Source organism: Falco punctatus, assembly GCF_963210335.1.
Source record: "Falco punctatus genome assembly, chromosome: 4".
NCBI lineage: Eukaryota > Metazoa > Chordata > Aves > Falconiformes > Falconidae > Falco > Falco punctatus.
This window is the reverse complement of record NC_137583.1, coordinates 22,240,555-22,262,207: the sequence shown is the minus strand read 5'-3', so window position 1 is coordinate 22,262,207 and position 21,653 is coordinate 22,240,555.

Sequence of the window (21,653 nt, the reverse complement as noted above, 5' to 3'; positions counted from 1 at the left end):
TTGTTTTATTTGAGCTTGTGATCTGGAGGGCTTGAGTATTGATCATGATGGTGGAGAGGCCAACGGCAGTTCTTTTTAAGAGATGATTGATTACTCCCCAGGAGAGCTAGAGGAAACTTTTAAAGACAAAAATGGGTGCTGGCTACCTGTTTGCCATTGGAAAGCCAGCAAAATTAGGTCCCTGTGTCTTAGCCTTTGAAATTCCCTTCTGGATTCAACATGGTAAAGGACAAATTTCACTACTGTTTTTATAATTTCATCTGAGTTAAGACAGTTCTTAACGCAGCGGTTGCCATCAAATTAAATGTCTGATGAATGCCACAGAAGATGAGAATTAAAATTTGGATGCCGCATCTGCCTAGTTCTCAGGATCAGAGTTTATTTCCTCGCAGATGCTAATCAGCAGCTTTGCTGGCTCTGGATGGGCTCCAGCACTCCAAGAGCCCATGGATGGAGTTTCTGGATGTCGCCAGGGCTGATGGTAGGCAGTCTGTGGTTGTGTGCCTGCAGTAAAATAGCAAAATGCCATCCTGTTTCAGCCCATTCTCTTTTTTAGGCCAGCAAATTTCATACTTAGTACAGGCTGCTTTAAGTGTTCTAGGACGAGCCCCTTCTTTTCACTTATTTTTTACCTGTGGATCCCCTTTGTGCCTTTTCTTGTGTGCTCCTTTCCTTGTGTTTGGGAATCACTGGTTCAAATTAAAGATATTCAGTGTGTTGTCAATGTTAACGCCCTCCAGAACAGCAGCCCTGTTTTAATGGGTGGGTTGCTTTGGATTTCTCTCCAAATACTATTAATTGTCTGGAAAATCTGCAGCTGTATCTATATATAAAATGCACAGAGGTACGTGTAAATGTATCTACAAGTGCATTTAGGCCAGTTATTAGGAATAAACAGGATGTCCACCTGTTTAGCATTCAACTTCGTCTATCTAAACTACTATTTTCATTTGTACTGTGGTTGTGACATATAAATCGATGCCCACAAAATAAAATTGCTTTGTCTAATAATCCTTTGTGCCAAGGTTATCAATAGTTCATTAGTCTTGCTTTGCATCTGTCAATAAAAGGTGCAACTGAGAAAGAAAGACCTCAAGGAAAGAGGCGAGTATATTGTGCATGGGGAAATGCCTTCCACTTTGGCCACCTTTTCCCTTCTTTTGGTCCTAGGCTGCACAGCGTGGTTGCAGTGCACACACAGCTCTTTCTGTCTTGAAGCGCCTTAGAGGCTGGTATAAGGTTTCATTTATTCCTGAAGAGCCCAAAAGGGCTTTTGAGTCTCTGAGCTATATTCATGCCATGATACGTGTGTGTGAGAAACTTCCATAACAGGATCAGTAATTATTTTAGCTGTCCTTTGGGTTTTGCCACTCATCCGAAAGGCACTCGTGCAAAGGCAAGTTGTCCCTTCCTGGCTAGAAATCAGTGTGCCTCTGACCAAGGTGACAGCGTGCTACATGCTGACTAATGAGTGCCCCTTCCCGGGCCACCAAGGTGCTCCTTACTCATTACCCCGGTTTATGTACCTTGACATGAGAGATTGGATGTTATTCCGGCAAGGTGGCATGGCTTCAGGCGATGATATTTTACTCACATAATCTTGCCAAGTTCATCTTAGCAGCGTTTTGTGGTCTGGTTCCTCTTGCTCTGTGTCAGTGAACTCTGCACGATGTGCTGGAGACAACGTGTGTACCTCATCTGTGTCAAAGAGGACCACACGGAACTGCAGCATGCCTTTGGTAGGGTCAGCTTTTTATCAATTAATTAGAACTTTGCATGCTGTGACAAGGTCAACAAATAAATTGTGTCATTAATTAGACACAACCAAATCAGGAGTTGATGGCTTCTGGGGTGCCACTTGGTTTCTTTCACCACCGTCATTGCATACGTACTGCAAGCTTTACTAACAATCAGCATGCAAGAGTTTTGCAATTCATTAAACCAGTAGATGTTGAGTGACAGAGGAAAACATCTGCATCCCAAGGTGTTTGGAAGTCGCGGTCTCTGCAGCAGTGTGCAAGACAGGAGCCTGGGTGAGGTGTACTTGGTTGGGTCCAAATGGAATTTCTGGTCATGGGGGGACTTCTCATGGTTACTAGAGGTGGAGCTAGGAGGTGTGGTAGCACAGTTGTGCCTGTCATCCTTCAGCCAAGAAAGCTCTGGAGGCTGGGTAGACAGCTGCAGGGTGGAGCTCCACCATGACCCTAGGTTGGGGTGCGGGTTGGTTCAGCACATCTAAGAGAAGCAGAGAGTTTATGTAGCCCCATAAAGCGATTGCAAAGGCCACAAGGGATATGTAGAGTTTATTCTAAAAAGAAGCAGCTAAGTGAGACAAAACGCTCTGACCTTCTCATACTCTAGAAACAAGTTTTTGAACATACACGTACCATGTTAAAAAGACCCAGTGGAAAATTTTGACTGAGAAAGTATTTTGTCAGCGTATTGTTTCAATGAATGTTTCATGAAAGCCTTTTGATTTCATCAGATCTTCCTGTTAGAAGAACATTGATCGTGGTTTGGCGTAATTTTGGTGCAAGAAAATTCTTCCAATTTATTTTATTTCCTTTTCCTCTTTGACACAGGAGAAAGGACAGAAGATTGAAAAGTTATAATGTCTTCAGGATAAAAATCATTTTCCTATACCCTTTGTTTCACAATGTACTGCTAAAAATGACAAATGGGAAATAAAATAAAAAATCTGCAAACTGGAAAAAAAAAACTTTGAAATTTCTCACAAGATTTGCATGCCTGGTTTGAAAAGTCAGGTTTACTCATATGTAAGTTAGAAGAGGGATCTGGTACTGCTAGGCAACAGTTGAACAGAAAAGATTTGTGTATAAAGAACAGAGGGATTTTAAACGTCTTCTTGTGTTACAGTGTTTTCTATCAATATTTCATTATAAGAAGTGGGTGCAGGGACTTCAAGGCTCGCTTTGCCGGCACAGGTAAGCTGTCTCTCCATTCAAGTGTCATTCTTTGATGGTTTTCTCTGCTGATAAAAGTTAGCAAGAGTGAAACGGGGCCGGTGCTCATGGCCATCCAGAGAACTGAGGAGGGAATGAAAGAACTGTAGTTCTTTTTGAAATGACATCTCTTCCCTTCTGGCTGCAGGAGTCCCCACGAGCCCCGGGTGTGTGTCCCACCACTGATGCGCCCCTCAACCCCCAGATGCCAAGGGGCACTGCCATGGGCAGACATGGCCCACCACCGCCTTCTGCTATTGCCTCCTTGGAATGTGGCAGGGCAACAAGTAGTTCTGTTAGCAGCTAGTGCTCTGGGCTTATGAGGGATGCTGGAAAAATCTGTATTTGTGACAATTAACAATGGGAAATTTCTAATCTTTCCTCTGCTCCAGGCCAAATGTGGATGTTGTTCAGAAAGATTGTCCAATAGAGTCAGCGTAAACTGAACTTTCCCCAGCCAGCCTAGATCTATTTATTTTTTTTTATAAAAAATACTCTCCAGTGTCCTCACCCCACCAAACTAACCAACGTTGTCTCTGGAGCTGCAGTGTAGTGCCGTGTGGTTGGCCGACAGCAACTGCGGCAACATGCACGATGAAGCAGCGGGAACACGGGACAGCTAGAAGGTAAGAGGACATTTGGCACGTTTATCCTGTCTGCTTCTTGGGAAGCTCTTCCAAAACCTGACCATAACTCTAACTGTCATGCTGGGTTTGAAGACCAGATCCAAGAAATGAGTCAGGGCCTGTCTGTGTTGCCAGAGAACCTTGGTCGGCTGTTTGCTGCTGGGCTGACGCAGAATACTGTGATGGTAATCTTGTATGGGAATCCACAGCTATATTACTTTTTTTCTAGTTTTATCAACAAATATAGCCTTTTTAACAGCCTTTCTACCCTTTTGCCTCGCAATTTATTTTTGAATGTGTTATAAATAGCCAGTGCTCTGGATTGGGTCAGTCTCCCAGGGAAACGAGTGCATGGCACTTATATATTGGAGGTTAAATCCTTCCCTGCCTTATACTCGCTGAATACAGTGTTAGGGGAGGTGTAAGGCAGGAAGGAACTTGATACCGTGTACAGAAGCTAATTTAAAGAATTACACCGATTGCATCTTTAGCAACCTTTTTATAGAGTTATTTTGTCAAATGGCCAGTAATTAATTTTACAGAAGACGTTAAAGAGAGTAAACTCTAAACTCTTTGCTCTGACTCGGCCCTTGACATTAACCAGGCTTGAGCGCAGTGGGCTTTCAAAGAGATGCTCAGTGTTGGCCAAGTGATGTGTCCTAGTGGAAGAGCTGGCTGAGCAGGGGAGAGCGGTTGGAGCATCCCTGGAAGCAGCCAGCGGTGGAGCCAGGAGCAGTCGTGCCACTGCTCATCGTGGCATGGGCAGATTGCCCCCTCTGCAGAAGCTGGCCAGGTGCAGCACCTTTCTCTTGGTGCCTCTGCACCGCCAAAGGTTATGGAGAGGCATTCTCTGTGCAGGGAGAAGGACGACATAGGAGGGGTCCATGTAATTCTATGGCAATTTGGTTGTTTTTCCCAGAAATGCTAACTGACAACTAGTCAGCCAGCACAAGCCACTGTGTTTCTTCGTCTCTGCCATCTGCTGTGGTTGCCCTCTTCCCTGCCTACTTGTGAGAGAAGAATTGTCTTTTTCTCCATCCTGCTAAGCTTCCCGGATAACTAATCCCCCTTGTGTCACCACTGGACTGGTGTCACAAGGCTGCTGAGAAGACGTGACCTGGAGGAGATGGATACGAGCGCTGACCTCCCTGTGAGTTACCCATCTGCTGATGCTTTAGCTTAGCTTCTTGCTCGGAATTCTCTCCTGATTCTAAAACAGAAACCAAACCAAAGTGGGGTTTGAAGAAACTGTGATCTGTATCACGCGCTGCTGAGGCAAAACCCCACTCCTCACTGGCTATGGGAATTGTACTCCAAAATTCACAGCAGTAGACACTTTCATGCTGCTGATGTATGTAATGTCATTTACTCCTTTCCCATAACGAAAAGTGTTTAGATGCCAGTGGAAAAGCCTTCAACCTATTTAGACCCTGTGGAAGGTCAAAATAAAAGCCCAATTGATTTAACACTGCCTTTTTTTTTTTTTTTTTTTTTTTTTTTGAAGGATGCTGTTCATACTTTGGTTTAACAAGCCAGCATAGAAGAAAACAGCATGACTCAAACCAAAGAGAAGAGCAGAGAGAGTGAATAACGACAGCACAAATCAGCAGTAAAGAAGCAGTCTGCTGCAGCACCTGTACAGAAAGCCCGAGGCCAGGGAGGAAAGTGGCAGAAAGATTGCAGTGGGAGATGGCATGGGGAGCACCATATGCACCGAGCACCGAATGGCTGAGAACAGCATTTTCAGCTATCCTAAAGGTGGGGGAAATGTCTCCGTCCTTGAGTAAGGGCAAAGGGAGAGAGGAATTTTTGAAGATGGACAGTTCAAGACCATACTTCCAATGTTAGGCAAGTGCAGGTTTGCTTTTGTTTAAGCTACAGTGTGCTGATGCTAATGAGGCACTGTGATAGCCACGGGATGCAGTGTGCAGATAGGAATCTATCACGGCGGCTGGATATTTCTGTAGGTGAGAAATGAGTATTGATAGGGTTGCATGAAGTTTATAATAAAAAGCAATCTATCGGTAAACCCAGCAAATTAATCACTTTGAATGCAAATTAGGGAGAGCTTCTGTTTTGCTTTGTTTGCTATGTTCTGGGTTTATGTAAGGTTTGATGCAGAAATTGTTTAAAGCAGGAATGTATTTGAAAGACTTTCTCAAAATAGCCTCTTTACCACTCTTAGGATGTTTACAATCTATGTAATGCTAATTTTTTTCTGTTAAACATATTTTCTTCCTAATTTTGAATTTCCCTGATCTGCTGAGTCTGTCCCACTTGGAATAAAATAGAAGAACATGTATTGCGTGAAATCAAAACAGGTTGTTAAAGCCATCCCACAGAATGCAGGAGTAAGCTCCCTTCACTGAATGAGGCAGACAGTGCATCATTGTCTTTTCTGTGTTTTTTTTTTCCTTACTTATTTTTTTAAATGAACACTACTGAAAGATGAAGGATGGGCCACGTTTCTGACTTACTTTCACACCTAAGTCAGGGAGGGAATTCATGGCAGAGGGTTCCGGAGACACTGGACAGGGAGTGCAGCTTCCCAGGATTTGGGTCTGGGTGAACTTAGCTTCCTCCTTCAGCTCCCTTTCTTTAATAAGAACATAAAATGAGGTCTTTTGAATGACCTAAGTGTTTGGCTTCTCTTTTTCCCTGGTCGATATGCTATGTTTTGAGCTTAGACCTGAAAGTCAGTGTGCGTTTGCTGTTGCCGTCAGCAGGGGTGGGAAGCATCCCGGTGCCCCTGATGTAGAGGGCATCAGCATCCCGGAGCCAGGCAGGACACGAGGGCTCGGCTGGAAAAGCTCTACCAGAGCCCCACGGCTTTATCATCCATGTACTGGTGACTGCAAGATATTTTGCATAGATTCCTTTTCTTCTTGCCTAAATGTGAACACATACAGATCAATTGATGGAGCTTGAAAATCTTCCTGCTTCTTTTGTGAACATTCTCCTTTGTTTTTCTTTTCATTTGTTCTGCACAGAACAAGCCAACACCAAGAAAGTAACTTATTGTGGATGATCAGAAAGACCCTTTTTTCCCTTGTTTTTCAAAAGGTGGTATACATAAATTGAATGTTGTCCGTACACAGAGTTGCTGTTTTCCATATATAACCAAGGTGTCATGCAGCTCATTATTTCATCATGTTTAGGAGAAAAAATCAGTGTCAATAACCAAGGCTTGTGACTGTCACTGGCTTTATTAAAAGCAAAAATGTTTGATCTTTTGAAGAAGGAAAGAAAAAGACCAGCTCCTGTATTTTTTTTTTAATATTTTGCACTTGGTCTTATCTAAAAGCATCAAAAAGTGAAAAATCTAATGTGACATTATACATTCTAGTGGCCCCTAATAGCCAGTCATTCCACCAATTTTTCTAAGTTTATCTTTAATCTACTACTCCCAAACTAATTAAGGACTGAATGCCTTTGGACTGATTTTCATTTTGTCTTGAGTTATTGTGACATCTTTACTACAAATTCTTTTTCAGTCTAATTAAATTCCTGCAGCATAAATGTCATTATTAATATCATCACCTTGGGTAGATTCACTTCGCCTTGGTCTCCTGATAACTGTGCATTGTAGACTAACTCCCTTTCTTCCTGGTTAATATTTGAAAAGTTTGGCTTGAAGTAAGAACATCTAGAGGCTTAGCACAGACAGAGCATCCATTAATATAAATATACTAATTCAAATTGATGGGGGTTTATTAAAAAATCCAATAGTTGTTCTATTATATTAGTTTTCAGAAGAATATTTCAAAAGTCATTTAAAACTTTTCTTTTTATCTTCAGAAATTGTTCCTGGGTGCTAAGAATTCTAATAATTCGAGGATTAGAAGTAATTCCCACTTACATGGCAAAAATTTCCAATCAAATCATTAATGCAGGTGGAAGGGAGACTCACTAAGAGAATATATGTGGGACAGCAAAGGACTGCCAAAAGCCAGGATTTGTTTCTTCAGCCCAAGAGCAGCCTTCTGTGGGCTCTCTGCAGAGGACGGGACGCCATCCCAGGAATGGGGGCAGAGCGGCACAGGACCAGGATGCAATTCCTTTCTGCCTTAGCAGGTGAATATAAAAAAAGAGCTACCATGACAAACAGAATCGATATGGAAACTTTGTGATCTTTCTGTTAGTTGGACTAACGTTGTCTTGGTAACTTTTTTATAATCGTGAATCTAAGAATGATCTTCTTAGCTCTAAATCCATCAGTCAGCAATACAGAGATTTTCTGAAGGGCACAGGTAAGAGTGAATTACCTTTTGTGGGAGGTGTATTAGGAGTAAATCAAAAAATTGATTCCTAGTGTAAAAAAAATTGATTAATTTATTAAGGTGAAGTTTTGATCTTTGATCCCTCAAAGTTTTGATGAGGATTAGTGGTATTAGAATTACAGGTCCGGACATCCAGAACAATCTATTAAGTTAATAGGCAATGAGGGTTTGAGATTGATTGCTATAATCACAGCGTGAAAGCTGAAATTTGTTTCGTAGATATAGATAACTGGGGCATAGTCTGGCACAACTGCAGCTGTGTGTGTTACTACAAAAATTGTCTGCTTAAATTCTGACAAACTGAAAAGGAGAATAAAATGCTGTTCAAAAAGGGTGAGACTTTATAATTTGATGCTAATAAAATAGTCTTAAGTCCTTCGCAAGCCCGTATGAGTTTAGGCAAGGCTCAGTATAGGAAGGCTATTAACTTTGGATTGGCTGTGCAGCACAACCCACAGCAGCCTCTTGGGAGGCTGAGATGTGCAGGAGCATCGTGGTCTGTACTAGCGTGATATAATTCATGAAGGCTCTGTAATCTCAAATGGAAGCAGAGAGAAGTAGAAAGCTTGCTGCTGCTGGGGAAACCTCCTTCCCACCCGCGGTACCCACTGTGGCAGGGCTCTCCTGACCTGAGGAGGCTCAGGGGGGGGCAGCTGGGGCAGCACCAACGGCGGGGGCAGTGGCTGTGCCTGCTGAAGCAGCCCCATAGCGGTTGGCCAAAAGCTCTCTACAGACTGATTAAATTGCCAAGTTAATGTATTGAAGAAAGTGCACTTCAATAATTAAATTGCTCCGATGCAATTGTTATGTTCTACAATTATTTTTTTTTCCTTAGCTCTTAATTATAGTTTGACTATCCTTGAGGAAGTCCAGACTTGCAGAGCTTCCTTGGTGCTCCCTGAATTCCCCAGGTAAGCCCTCGATGCTGTTCCTTGCTCTGTGTGGCATCATGAGACTCCAAGGCAGAGAGGTGTCTTGCGTGCATTCGAAAGCCTGGTCCTGAGCTGTTGAGTGAGGCAGACGGTCCCAACACACCCACTCAGCTCAGAAATCCTCTGGTCTGATTTTAAACGTGGTGCAGTGGCTTATCTGCTAAATAAAATCTAAATGAGAAATGTTGATACTTAATGAAATATAAGTTTGGGGATTTCACATAAGAAAGCTGCTGTCACTGCTTTAATTTATTAGGGGAGAGTTATGTGCAGATGGTATATACAGAGTTATTTCCTGACTGTACTCCAAAGTAAGTTGATTTGTGGTTTAATGACTTTTATCAAAATGAAATAAGCATTTGATCTTTGGATTTGATCTGGCTATATCTGCAGCTGCTACACCACTACAGCAATTACTTCCAAACTGGGCTTTTTGCCCAGGCAAATGGAGTTCGTCCTTGTTTCATGTCTCATTGACTGTCCTGATAATACACACAGTGGTACTGTAGGTTTTTTCTTCCTCTAAATTTGATAGGTGTGAAAGTAAGAGAGTAATTCCCCCTTTTTTTTTTTTTTTTTTTTTTTTTTAGTATGAGTGTTGTTTTACTATAACACATTCGCTACCACCGGTTAATTTTATCTTGAAGCTGCTCCTAACTAAAATTTCATATAAAGTGTGTGATTTTCTCTATATAATCCTGCTATGCCCTTTTTATAGATAAACAAGAAATTAATTTATGAATTCTAAATCTGGGAGCCCTCGTGGTAATCTTCACATCTGTCTGTGTGGTTTAGGGATGAAGTTGTAGCGATACGTTGCACACCCACGCTGGACTAAATCCATTCCTAATGTATTTCCACAGAAGGCAACAGAGTTATAGTAGGAATAAATTTGCCCCTTGTATCCATCTCTGAAGCAGTGCTCTTCTGCACTACTGGCTAATTCATTACTTACAGAATGAAATTGTAGGGCGGTAAGAGTAGCAATTCTTTTTCCAGGACAATCCTTCTTTCTTTCTTTACTGTTCAGGACAAGGTTCCCCCACGTTCAGCCCCAAAGGCTCCTGGTGAGACACTGTCGCTAAGATTAACAGTTCTCAGGGCTTGATGCTGCCAGCCGTGACTTTCAAGAGTAGCCCCAGCTCACGCCAGCTGCATTTCTGACCAGAGTGTAGGAGACAGCTGCTAATGTGATGGCTTGCAGCCAGCTCACCTGGGTGAGGACAGGAGCAAGCTGCCGGTTTGCAGTATGCAGTGTGTCCCCAGAATAAGGCGGTGCTGGGTGAGGATGCTCTGGAAGCAACCTACATTTGCAGCTAGCAGATCTGGAGGCTGCATGTTCACAAGGAGATGCAAGCACAAAGAATTACAAAGCAAGTGAAAGGTTTTTGTTCCCCCCGTGTTTACAGTCACGCTGGGAGGAAGCGCACCGTGCTTGGTATGGTTGGAAGCTAGGTTTTGAATGGTCTTTTTTTAGCAGGATATTTCTTAGAGAGATGCGATAAAAATGGCAGTAACTGGAAAGTGACTGTGAATGAGTTTCCTGTAGATCTGCAGTCCTACCAGAAACTGAGAAGGCGGTTCATCATGAGAGCTCTGGAAGGTTTTCCTGTGCCAGGGTTGCTGCTGTTTCTTTAGCAAATCAAACTACTTGCATAGTACTTGATTCTTAATCCAGGAAAATTAAAACCACCAGTGATAGCTACATTGTCTAGCCATCTGCTCTCCCAGGTGCTCCCACGCCTGATCAGAGATGAAGTGATGTGACCTAGAATCCTAGTGCATATCTGAGAACATTCCCAGCCCAGTCCCAAGCTTCAATCTTCTGCATGACATCAGGTAAAGTAAACATCAAGATTTGATGTGAGAGCGTATGTCCATTGCATAATTCATTAAAGTTCTTCTCTGGAACTATTTCTAGATATTTTTCAGTCAAAATTAGAGGATGAGGATTATTCAGGGAAAAAAGAGAAGACACTGATGGGGTTTCAGAAGCATGTCTAGGGACTTCTCCTGGGACTGAAGGCAAATGTGGTCATTCAGCTATGTGTTTGGTTTTTAAATGATTTCCATCTTGGATGGTTCCACAGTCTTTCACAGCAGCTCAGCTGTGAGATGGTGTAAATCTGATAGCGGCAGCAGAGAAACCTGCTCCTTTTTTGCTTACCACTGCTGCTAAAACCCCTGTCAGGTCAGGCAACATAATACTTCCCTCACCCTAATTTCAGAGCTGTATCACTCCATTGCCTTGAGTGCAGTTGTTCCTGATTTCTGAACACGAGACACATTCAAAACTATTTACCTTCTGTTTTGCAATGTGTTCGCTAAGCGTTGGTACAAGATAGCAGAGTAGATGCTTAGCCTGCCCAGGCTGTGCAAAATGCCTCGTAACTGCAAATCATTGCAGCACTTACAGCTTGTTCTCTTGTGTCAGCAAGAAAATGAGAAATGCATTCAGCTTGTGTCGGACACCTGGGATGTTCCTGTGTTCTTAAACGAAGGCTGTGCATGCGCCCTTTTCCTTGCCTCATTTCACCTGACACATGCAGTATGAGTGGGTTTACTGTAAGAAAGTTAAAAGAAAAGAAAAAAGAAAAAAACCCAAACCAACAAACCCCAAAACCATATTGTACAGTGTGAGTCACTGAAAAGAAATGGAAGGAGGAGCTATTTTGAGGGCTTTCACATCTCCCTTATTGCTAGGAGACTGCTTCCTGGGTGCGCGGTGCTCTTCAGGCTCGCAGCAGCTGCCTCGTTTGTACAAGCAGCGTTGAGGGCAATTTACAGAGCAGCTTTGTACGAGAGAAGAAGCAAACCTGGATGGGAGCTTATTTTCATTTGTCAGTCTTTGTGAGACAAATGCAAGAGTATACAGGAGGCAGCTGCAGGTCCCAAGCAGAGCATCGTGCCTGAAATGTCAGGGATCTCGGACTGACCTCAGTATGTTGCTGAGGTGTCTCAAGGAAAGCCATGCTTGCTCTCTGCAAAGGGCGGTGTGATTATGCAATTATACCACAGCTGGGTTAACTCTGGAGTGCTAGGGAAGCCACCAGTGCAAAAATGTAGTGTTGTCAACCACAGAGCCAAGTGTTGGCTTGTCCCTGATGGCCAGCTTACGAGCTGTGTGGGGAACTTACACCATCAGCTACCAGTGCTTTGAGTCCCACCAAGGATGCTCAAGGCAGCCTTCAGGAGAAAGCATGAGCAGTGGCCAGACCCACCGCCCATGACTGCAATGTCTAAAATTCTGAATGCTGGGTAAAAAGTCTTCTTTGGGAACCAGAGGTTTTATATGGCACCTGAAGTAAGCTGATGGACCTTGGGATTGTAAATGGACAAATCTCCTAGGGTTGTAGTCACAGGTGAGTAAAGCCTAGGAAAAGGAAAAGAAACAAATCTAAGATCATGATAACATGTGAATTTATCATCTAGAAGGGAGTTACTGAGATAGCTGCATAATATCTCTTACCATATTTTTCACACTAATGCCAGATGGCCGGGAACGGGATCCCCCACGTTCTCCTTCTAGTCTGAGAAGAAAATAAACAAGGAAAATGTCTGTGATGGTATTAGTTGGCTGCCTGGTAAGGTGAGTCATTGCTTTTGATTGCTGAAATAATTAGGACTGCCTTCTAATTTGATTACTGTGCTAACCCTTCCTGCTTCATTCAGTCCTGCCCCACAGATCTCAATCATCCTTCTAGTTCCTGCTCCTCCCTCGTGCTCCCTGCTTGTGACTAATGCCAAGTCTGGGGGCAGTGGCCAAATGTCGGGTGCCTTCAGCAACACACTATGCCAGTGGACTAACGGACTCTGGCAGATATAACCAGTATGTCAGAAAAGCTTTATTCAACAAAAAACTAATGCTTAGAGGAGCTGCTTCCAGCAGGTCACAAAGGCAAGCCAGATGGTCACTGTTGGCATGGGCGGCATCTCCCCAGGGACACCCGCTTGTGTCTTCACACCAGTGTGGTGGCATGGTCTTTGATTCTGAAGGTTTCCCTTTTTGATTGTAATTGTGAGAAGCTGGGAGGTGTTTGCAGGCGCTGACCCCCTGAGTATCTGTGGAGCGTGTGGCTGTGCCTTCTCCTCCTCCAACACGTCCAGGAGCCAGTAGTCCCTTGTCAGGCTTTCATCTTGTGCCATGACAACAAAGCTGTTGCTCGATGAAGCTCTGATAAGAGGTTACTGGCAAACAGTATGCTTTTGCCCGCACATTTTTGATCAGGGACTGGTCCCTGTCACTGCCTTGTGGCTGGCTGGACCTTGAAAGCGCCTTTGATCCATCTGTGCCAATGAAATGGAGTTGTTTGAAGTCTTTGATCCTTTCTGTGGGCAAATTGTGCACAGAAAACTTGATGGGTTTGGGTTGTTTCTGAGGATTTCTTCCATTTCAAGTTTCAATGAGAAATGAGATCTGGCAGCTCTTCCTGTTGGCTTGTGTTGTCTGAGTAGACCCAGGCTAGGGCATTTTGCACCAGTTGGCATGTTGATGTTGAAACCCATCACTCTGTTGCTCCCATCATCCACAGGACCATCCTGTGAATTGTCAAGACTCAGTTACCCTCCACCTACAGGACAAGACTGCAAGGAATTACGGGAAAAGAAACACAGGGCAGAAATTTTCAGGTGTGGTCTTGAGAAAGACAGAAAAAACAAGATGGACGCGTTAAAAAATGTTGCTGCAGGTTCGTTGACAGGCACAGACTCCTTGGATGAGACGAGAGCCCATGCGGATGTGGGGTGCCCTGCCCTCAGGCTTTATTTCAGAGGTGCTCGGCATGCCATATGACCCATGCTCCCCAAAACTCCTGAGTTCATGCCGTATGCATGTTCTGTGCACTTACCTTTGTTTGTAAATTATAATATGCTGGATTTCCCACCTAGCTAGTGTAGCAAAACAGTTTTGTTCCTTAGCAAATAAAGGAAACAGCTGGGTAAGTATACATGTGTTTCTTAACAGCCTTGTTTGTGACAAAATTGTGAACTAAATCTTGACACGACACAGGGCTGCAAGTATTCGAGTCACATTTGGACAGCAAAGCCCATTGCACGCAGCTTTAATTACAAAATTTCTCTCGAACACAGTCTTCCTCTCATGTTTTTCTGAACATTGTTTAAAGAACTGATGAAAGGGCTGAAAACTTTTCAAACTTTCCTTTTCTTAGGGTCTCTTCAGCTCAGTCTTTCATCACACAGTCAATAAACAGTTGAAAAGGACTCTTCTGAACTCCAGCAGGAGGGAAGAGGAAGAGGGGAAATTAATGATATCACCAAATTGAAACTCTTTCAAGTTCCCTTTAATTGCAGAGGGCACAGGGAGCTCATTCAGTTTTTAATTCTCTGATCTCTTGCTCTCCCCGAAGGGACCAGTCTTCCTCTCCTCCCACGTTGCACGTGATTGTCCCAGAGCAGTGAGCCCAGCAGAGCAAAACGGGGAGGACGCCCAGCTACTTCCTGGGGGCTCCTTCACTGCACAAAGCCCTACCCGATGGGATTTCGGCCGTGGAGCAGCACCCGGGCTGCCTGTGGTCCAGGGAAGGCAGGGCCAGGTCAGTGGAGCAGTTCTCCTGCAAGCCCTGAGGTCTTCCTCTGGGTAGGGAAAGGAGAGAGGGTCTTTATAAAGGCAGAATAAGTAAACCTTGGCCATGAGCTACGAGCAGCCCTTGTTCCCACCTCCAAGTCCCCCCTGCCTTTCTAACCCACAGCCCTAACACCAGCCCCTCTACTATCCTCCCTGCTCTCCAGCTGCACTCCTGCTCATAACTGGTGCCACACGGGGCTGGTGCTTCATCGCCTGACCTTTGCCTTCGACATCGTCTTTGTAATCGCATAGGAGTGAAGTCAGACATCCTCAAAACAAAGCTCTTATCACCTGAAGTGATGTGACCTTCTGTAGAGCACTGGGGTGCCCAAGCTGTGACCAGACCCTGCCTGGCTGCTGGGGTGCCCCAGCCTGACGTGGGTGGCCACACCACACCCACCACACAGGGATGCCTCTGACTCGTTTAGGCACCTGTTAAGCTGTTCTCCCTGTTTTTTTATCTTTCAGACAGAAAAATAAAGGATGAACAATATGTGGGAGGGTTCATCGCATTTAGGTTTATTGTATTAAGCTAGATAATGAAGCCCGGTGTGCACACAGAAGCACAGAAGATTATTTTAGGAGTCTCTTCGAAATACTTGGCTTCCTTAGGAAGAAATTATGACACTTTGAAACCTTGTTAAATATCGTATTTGTTACAGTGTCCTTATGTGGTATCTTTCCATCTTGTCGGTCCTGGTTAAACCCAGCCTGTGGCTGGCAGGTACTGCTGCTTCAGTGCCTCACCTGCCCGTCGGTGAGACAGCAAGTGGGCGTTACATATCCAAGTAGTCCAAAATTATAAGGGAAAATGACAAAACCCCCAGAGTGTCTGAATATCGCCACTGCCCACTGGGGAGCTGCTCAACCCGATGCACCAAGGGTGCCCTGTCCATCTCTGTCTTGTGGGAAGCATCTGTGCAGCAGGCTGAGCGCTGCGGGAGCTGTTCCCACCGGGGAGAAGGCAGGGGATTACAATTGCAACAGGTCCATGAGCAGAAACATGAAGTATAAAGCTTTAAATTCAAGTCACACTGATAAGTATAACAAATGAGGAGACCAAATTCCCTTAAAAATGGGATTACAGAGGCTGTGAGGAAGAAATATTTTGAAGGAAGTTAAAGAGAAGTTAATCTGCTTTTATGTAATTTGTTTCCCTATTCTTCCTGAACTGGCCTGCTTTGGAGACAGCCGCTTTCAAGGTTTACAGCCATGTGTATGGTTAGGGGGGCTGGAGTTGGCAGCCGATTGCCTGACAGGCTAACAGCTAACTGGAATAATAGCTGGGTATATAATTTACAGATGATACGACCACATCAAAATCAATTAAACACAAACTATTCATTTTTACAGTCTCCAGATTGCTGTCTGTTGTGATCTGTTCCTCCTGATTGCTCCCCCGTGGCACTGCTGATCACCTCTCCTCCCACGGGCACCCATGGCGAGGAGGACAGCGATGAGCAGGGTAAGACGGAGATCTCAGCTCCTGCAGGTCTGTATGTATTAGGTGTGGATGAGAGCCAAAGCATCAGTACCAGCAAGTCCATGTCTGTGCAGAAGGTGGGTCTGCACAGAGCAGAGTGGTGGGTGCCCTGAGGTCGGTACCCCAGAGCTGGCTCCTCTCCCAGCCACCGCCTGGGCTCCCAGCCCCGTGGGGTCTCCTGGGGCTCAGGTAGCCCAGCAGGTCTTGGACCTCCAGCTCCCATGGCTGTCCTGGCTCTGACAGGAGCCAAACTGCCCTCAGCTGGTACCTCTCCAGATTTTGAAACTGTCTGGCTTTGAACCCAAACTGGCCAAGGTGAAGCAATCACCAAACCAGCAGTAAAAGTGGTGGAGACATGGGGTTTGGTTACCAATGGTATTTAACCTTCTGCAGATCTCCCTTTCTTGCCTGTTGGAAAAGAGTCTGAAACAAAAGTTGCCCTTCACAGAAGGAGTGCTTTTCTGAATGTACTGTTATTTTAAATTGGGGCAGAACTTCTTCTTCGTGCTGTTTTTCTTCCTCAGTTTTTCTCAGTGGGGAAATGACAGTAAAAAGGGTGAGGGAGTGGGAACCATGAAAGGCAGACGTGAAATCTGGAAAACAGGGCTTTTCCTAAAAACTGGAAATATTTCATCTCCAGAAAAAATGGCTTTCTATACAAATATCCATTTGTTGTGAACATAGCAGTTCTTATTTTCTTATTGGAAAAAAACCAAAAGTGTTTTGTTAAGCCTTCTGTTCCTCTCCCAGAAAAATAGAGATGTGGCAAAACCCAAGGACACAGGGAGGTGATTCATGTTGTGGCACACAGGGACTGCATCTGTTCGGTCCTGGGGTTACAAATGGAGGCGGCTTCTTTCCTTGCAAATGCCCATGGTACCCTTGAGGTGATCTGTATAATCTGTCCTACACCACGTGGTGAAAAGTGTCCAGGTTTGCAAAACAAATGCCAGGCTCATCAAGGCGTTAGCCTTGGTTGTATCCTGCCCCAGGGCTGGAGATTTTTATTAGGCTCAAGTATTCTTGGCTCCCCCTGACATAATTGCTCTGTTATCTCTCTCTTAGGGAATTCAGCTGGCCAGCATGAACTGCTGTGATGTTTTCTTGTTGCAGATTCATGGCTTCACCAGGTAAGCAGTATGTTATATTTGCAATATATTCTGCATGGGTTGGAGAGGGTCAGGTTGCTGTTGAACCTCTCAAAAGAACCCAAGCAGCACACAGGCTGGCGGGGAGCACTGATAATATTGATTTCTCCACCTGCATTGTGTTACGGAGTGTGGCCTTGCAAAGGAGGAAATTACTCCAGCGGTCACGGCAAGTGTAAAAACTGCCATGTCATTTAACAGACACGGTGCCAGGGCTTGTATAGAGCGCAGTCCAACTCTCACAATTCGGCTGAAGGATGCTCAAGCTAACAAGACTCTGTGCTCGCTGATGAAACAAGCCATGTACATTAGCTTTATTGTCAAGACATAGCGCAGAGCATTTATTGCTTTTGGCTCAGGTACAGTGTAGGATTATTCTGTAAGTTTACACAAGACTGTCTATTTGTAGTTGAAAGTGAATTATTTGCTCATTAGTGGTTCAGAAAGGTCTGCTTGCTCCCACAGCGTGAGATGGCTTGGGCTTCCCTGTGTGATGAAACATGCTGGCTTCAGCCCATGCTCAACAGACTTGGAGCACCCTCAAGGTGGTCCAGAGGACAGGGGATTGGGGAAATCCACAACTCTTACAAGAGTAATATCTCTTTTTCTTCTTTGTTGCTCATGTTTGCAGCATCACCATCCTGCTCTGAGGTCTGTGCGTGCCAGAGGAGGGAGGTGAGGGCAGAGAACAGTGATGTCCTGGCTGGCCTCAGCCTCTCTTGTCACTTGGGCTCCCTCAGCATGTTGGATTTGGTGAGCTCAGCCCAGCATCGGTCACCTGCCACGGTCCTGGATTTTGTGCTCGCTTTGCAGCTCTTAGAAAGTGTTCTCTGAATCAGAAAATATGGCAGATTTCAGCCTGAGAGAAGAAAACGGCTCTTCAGCGCTAGATTAAAGCAAGTATGTAAGTTTTCATTATGTATTAAAAAAAAAAAAAAAAAAAAAAAAAAAAAGACAACAGTGCTATTTCAGAGGGAAATAGGAATTTGCTTAGTACATCCCTGCGTTGGCCCCAGGAGTCTGAACCGCAGTGGATGACAGTTCCTTGGGTTTGATGGCGGCAGCGCACGATGCCGTGGCCCACCCAGCTGCTCACATCCTTGGAGCAGCTGCATCCAGGAGCAGGTTTGCAGCATTGCTGGGGCATGGACAGCCCCCAGACAAGAGCCGGAGAGCTCGAGGAGGGGCCATCGGTTGAAAACCTCCCCCTGCCTTTTCAACTGGTCCCCCGGACACCACACAAGCTCTGTCAAACTGCAAAGCTGATCTTCTGAGTGTCTAGCAGGAACCTAGGCAAGCCTTTGCAAAAGGGCATGAATATTTGCTTGTTTGATGAAACTGCAGTACCGCTACATTATATTTTCCCCTACTTTTTTTCTGAAAAATACTTACTAGGCTTTGCAGAGGAATATGAGAGAGGCTGGTGCTGGACAACAGGTTTAGCATATTTTGCACCTCCTGGCTGGAGCACTTGCTGCTCACCTGTTTCTTCAAGAGTCATTTCTTATCTCTGCCAACCTCCATGTGTTCATAGAGAAACGAGGCCAGACTGCTCTGCCTCAACATGGGCAAATTTTGCATCTTCAGTGAGTTTTTTCTGGTATGATTTCTGTCAGACAAGGGTGGAATGTTTAGACATGTGAAAGCAGTATTGTCGTAATGAGCTGCAGCAATCCTCTGCTGCCAGCCCCATCAGCTAAGCGGTGGCTGCAGGAGACCATTGCCCAGATGTGAGCAGCTGTGTGGACATGGAAATTGATGGATATTCGAGGTGTGGATTACTGTGGAGGCGGCTTATTTGTGTGTAGACAGGTCCAGTGCTGGGTACGGACTTGAGAGGAGTTCTGCACCAGTCTGACTTCAGTGGAAGGAAACTATTTGATAGCAGAGACTGAAAACTCTGGTGGGAAAAACTGTAGATAACAACCCTCGAGCCTGGTGTCCATTCCCTGTGCCACTGATGTCCAGGACTATGGTTTTGAGTTCCACTTCCTCTTTATTTTATCAGTGTAAACCACTGGGAACAAGGATTAGTCTTTACTTTGAGATTTTAATATTGAAGGATAGATTAAGACAACAGCATCCTGATGTTAGATGACCATTAAATACTAAATTCTGTTGAATCCTTCAGCAGCGTTAGCCGAATCAAGCCCTAAATCCTAAAAGCATCATACTTTCTCCAAAATAATTGTACTACAGTATCACCTTTGAAGCTGTGTTGTTCTTTGTTAATCAGCACGTGAGCAGTTCCTGGGTATGTCAGCTGGAGAAGTTCTAGCTGGGTTAGTTGTGGCTCTCCCTTGGCCAAGCCAGAAGTGAAAAGCAGATTCTCATGGCTCAGTTACAAAACCACTAAACAAAATGGAAATGTTGATGTTCATTATTGATTTTATTCTTTGCTGCCATGGAATGGTGCTAGTGGGAGCAGTTGTAATCAAATTACTTTAAAACTTACTTACAGAAGGAAGTGCTTAATTTATTCCCCTCTTTTTCCTTTTCCAAAGTGATACAATATCAAGGTATCAGGCGTGTTTCTTGTAGAACAGTCCTTTTTAGTTTTCTCACTGTGTAATTCATTTCTTATCACTCCCTATCATCTTTCTTTAAAAAAAAATATTTGCATGTGTTTTATCTCCTAAAGTCATCACTCATTTTCATTATGGAATAGAATAGACAATGATGGTTGAAGATATAACCGCAAAATGCTCCCGATTTCTGGAAATATCTATCAAAAACTACATTTACTAAACATTAATCTAAAAATCCCTGTGCTGTCAAGTCACAGATACATGCCTGTACAGCCTGTATGTCTTTGGGATTCAAGTCAGACAGGCTGATACCAGTTTAACTGAAAACCTGGGAAATGCTGCCTTTGGAGTGATATATCCTCTCATAATCTGGGAGGTTAAATGGGTTTTCTGATTTGATTCTTTACTGCCTTCCCCATTTTGCGTCAGATCAAATCGGGTGTGAAATGATAGGAAATCCAAATGGCATGTTTGTCTTCCCACCCTCTGCTCATTCATAGCGCCATGAGCGATTGCAGTGAGCACAGCACAGGAAGAGTAATTAGGCCTTAATTGCCCCCGATTAGTCATATGTAATGTACCAATATTAGTGGCAATTTCAACGGGCAAAGTGTCTGGGGAAGCCGTCCCCCATCGTTAATCAGAGGTGTTTGCAGGGCTGGCCGTCACCCTGATGCAGGTCACCAAACAGCCCCTTTTTCTCCAGCGTGGGAGCCAACACAGCTCAGGAGCTGGGCACAGCTGTCCTTTTTAAAATTTATTAAAAGTTTTTTAAAATTTTAAAAATAAATTTTGCATGAGTTTTGTCTCCTAAAGTAATCACTTTCATTATGGAATAGAATAGACAATTATTGTTGAAGATATAACTGCAAAACAGTCCCAATTTCTGGAAATATCTATCAAAAGCTACATTTACTAAACATTAATCTAAAAATCCCTGTGCTGTTCCAGGATGAGCTATGCCCATGCTCAACCCTGCCACCATCCCTTCCCTGCCAAAAGTACACCAGCTCCTGGCAAAACCATCGTGCCGTGGTGCACTCCAGGTCCAGCTCCTAGAGAAACCATCCTGCCATGCTGCATTGCAGGTCCAGCTCCTAGCAAAAATGTTCTGCTGTGGTCCGCTGCAGGTCCAGCTCCTTGCAGAACCATCCTGCCATGGTCCACTGCAGGTGGCCACTTGACATGGGGAACACCTGCCTTTCAAATGAGCAAACTTTCGAACCCCTGAAGCCCAAGTTAACCCCCTCCTTGCTGCATTCCCTGCCCTTGCTGGGCAGTGAGCGGCTCTGAAGGCTGCTCTAGCCCCCCCAAGCATCACTAGCCGCCTGTGACAGGTGTAACGAGTTTGGGCTGACCGAGCTGGATGGCAGCAAATCTTGATACCTGCCTCTCATAGCCTGGCTCATGGGCTTGTCATCATGTGTTTACTGTAGCACCTAGAGTAAATGAATTACATTAAGCCTTGCAAATGGTCATAAATATGATCGTCTGTGTGAGCTGAGGTAATTGCCTGCTTTATATATGTGTTTATCTTCGCCGCATTGCGTACACAATGTGCATTATGTCAAAAAGATGATAAATAGCAGCCATAATGCTCCTGAACTGCATAAGTCTTTTTAGTTTATGACTGAGGCTCGGAGTTATCTTATGCAAAGTTAGCTGCAGTAGCTTTAATATAAATTAACATACTTATGAAATGTCAAGGAGCATTAATTGACAATTTCTGAGGCCTACCTCACTAAATACCAATTCAGTTCTGAAACCTGTCTCTGCAAGTTTAATATATGGAAAATAATGCTTATTCATAAATGGCTTATGTAAGTTGGAATTAATTACATGGCAGCTAGAGCTCGCTGTTACAGATGGTCTTTCTATGAAATAAGGTGCCAAAAATAAAGTTCTAAGCCCCACAAGGGAACTTCTGGGCTGGGTATTCAGCACTTTGGAAAACCAGAGCACATCATCTCGTGTGTAAATATCGACTTACTAACCTAGTTCTGGACCCACTTTTGAAAGAAAACTGCCCTGTATAAAAGCATTTAACGTCAGCAGCTTCTCTGCGTCCATCTGGAATGAGTGTGGCAGAAAGCCCGGGTCCTCCCCAGC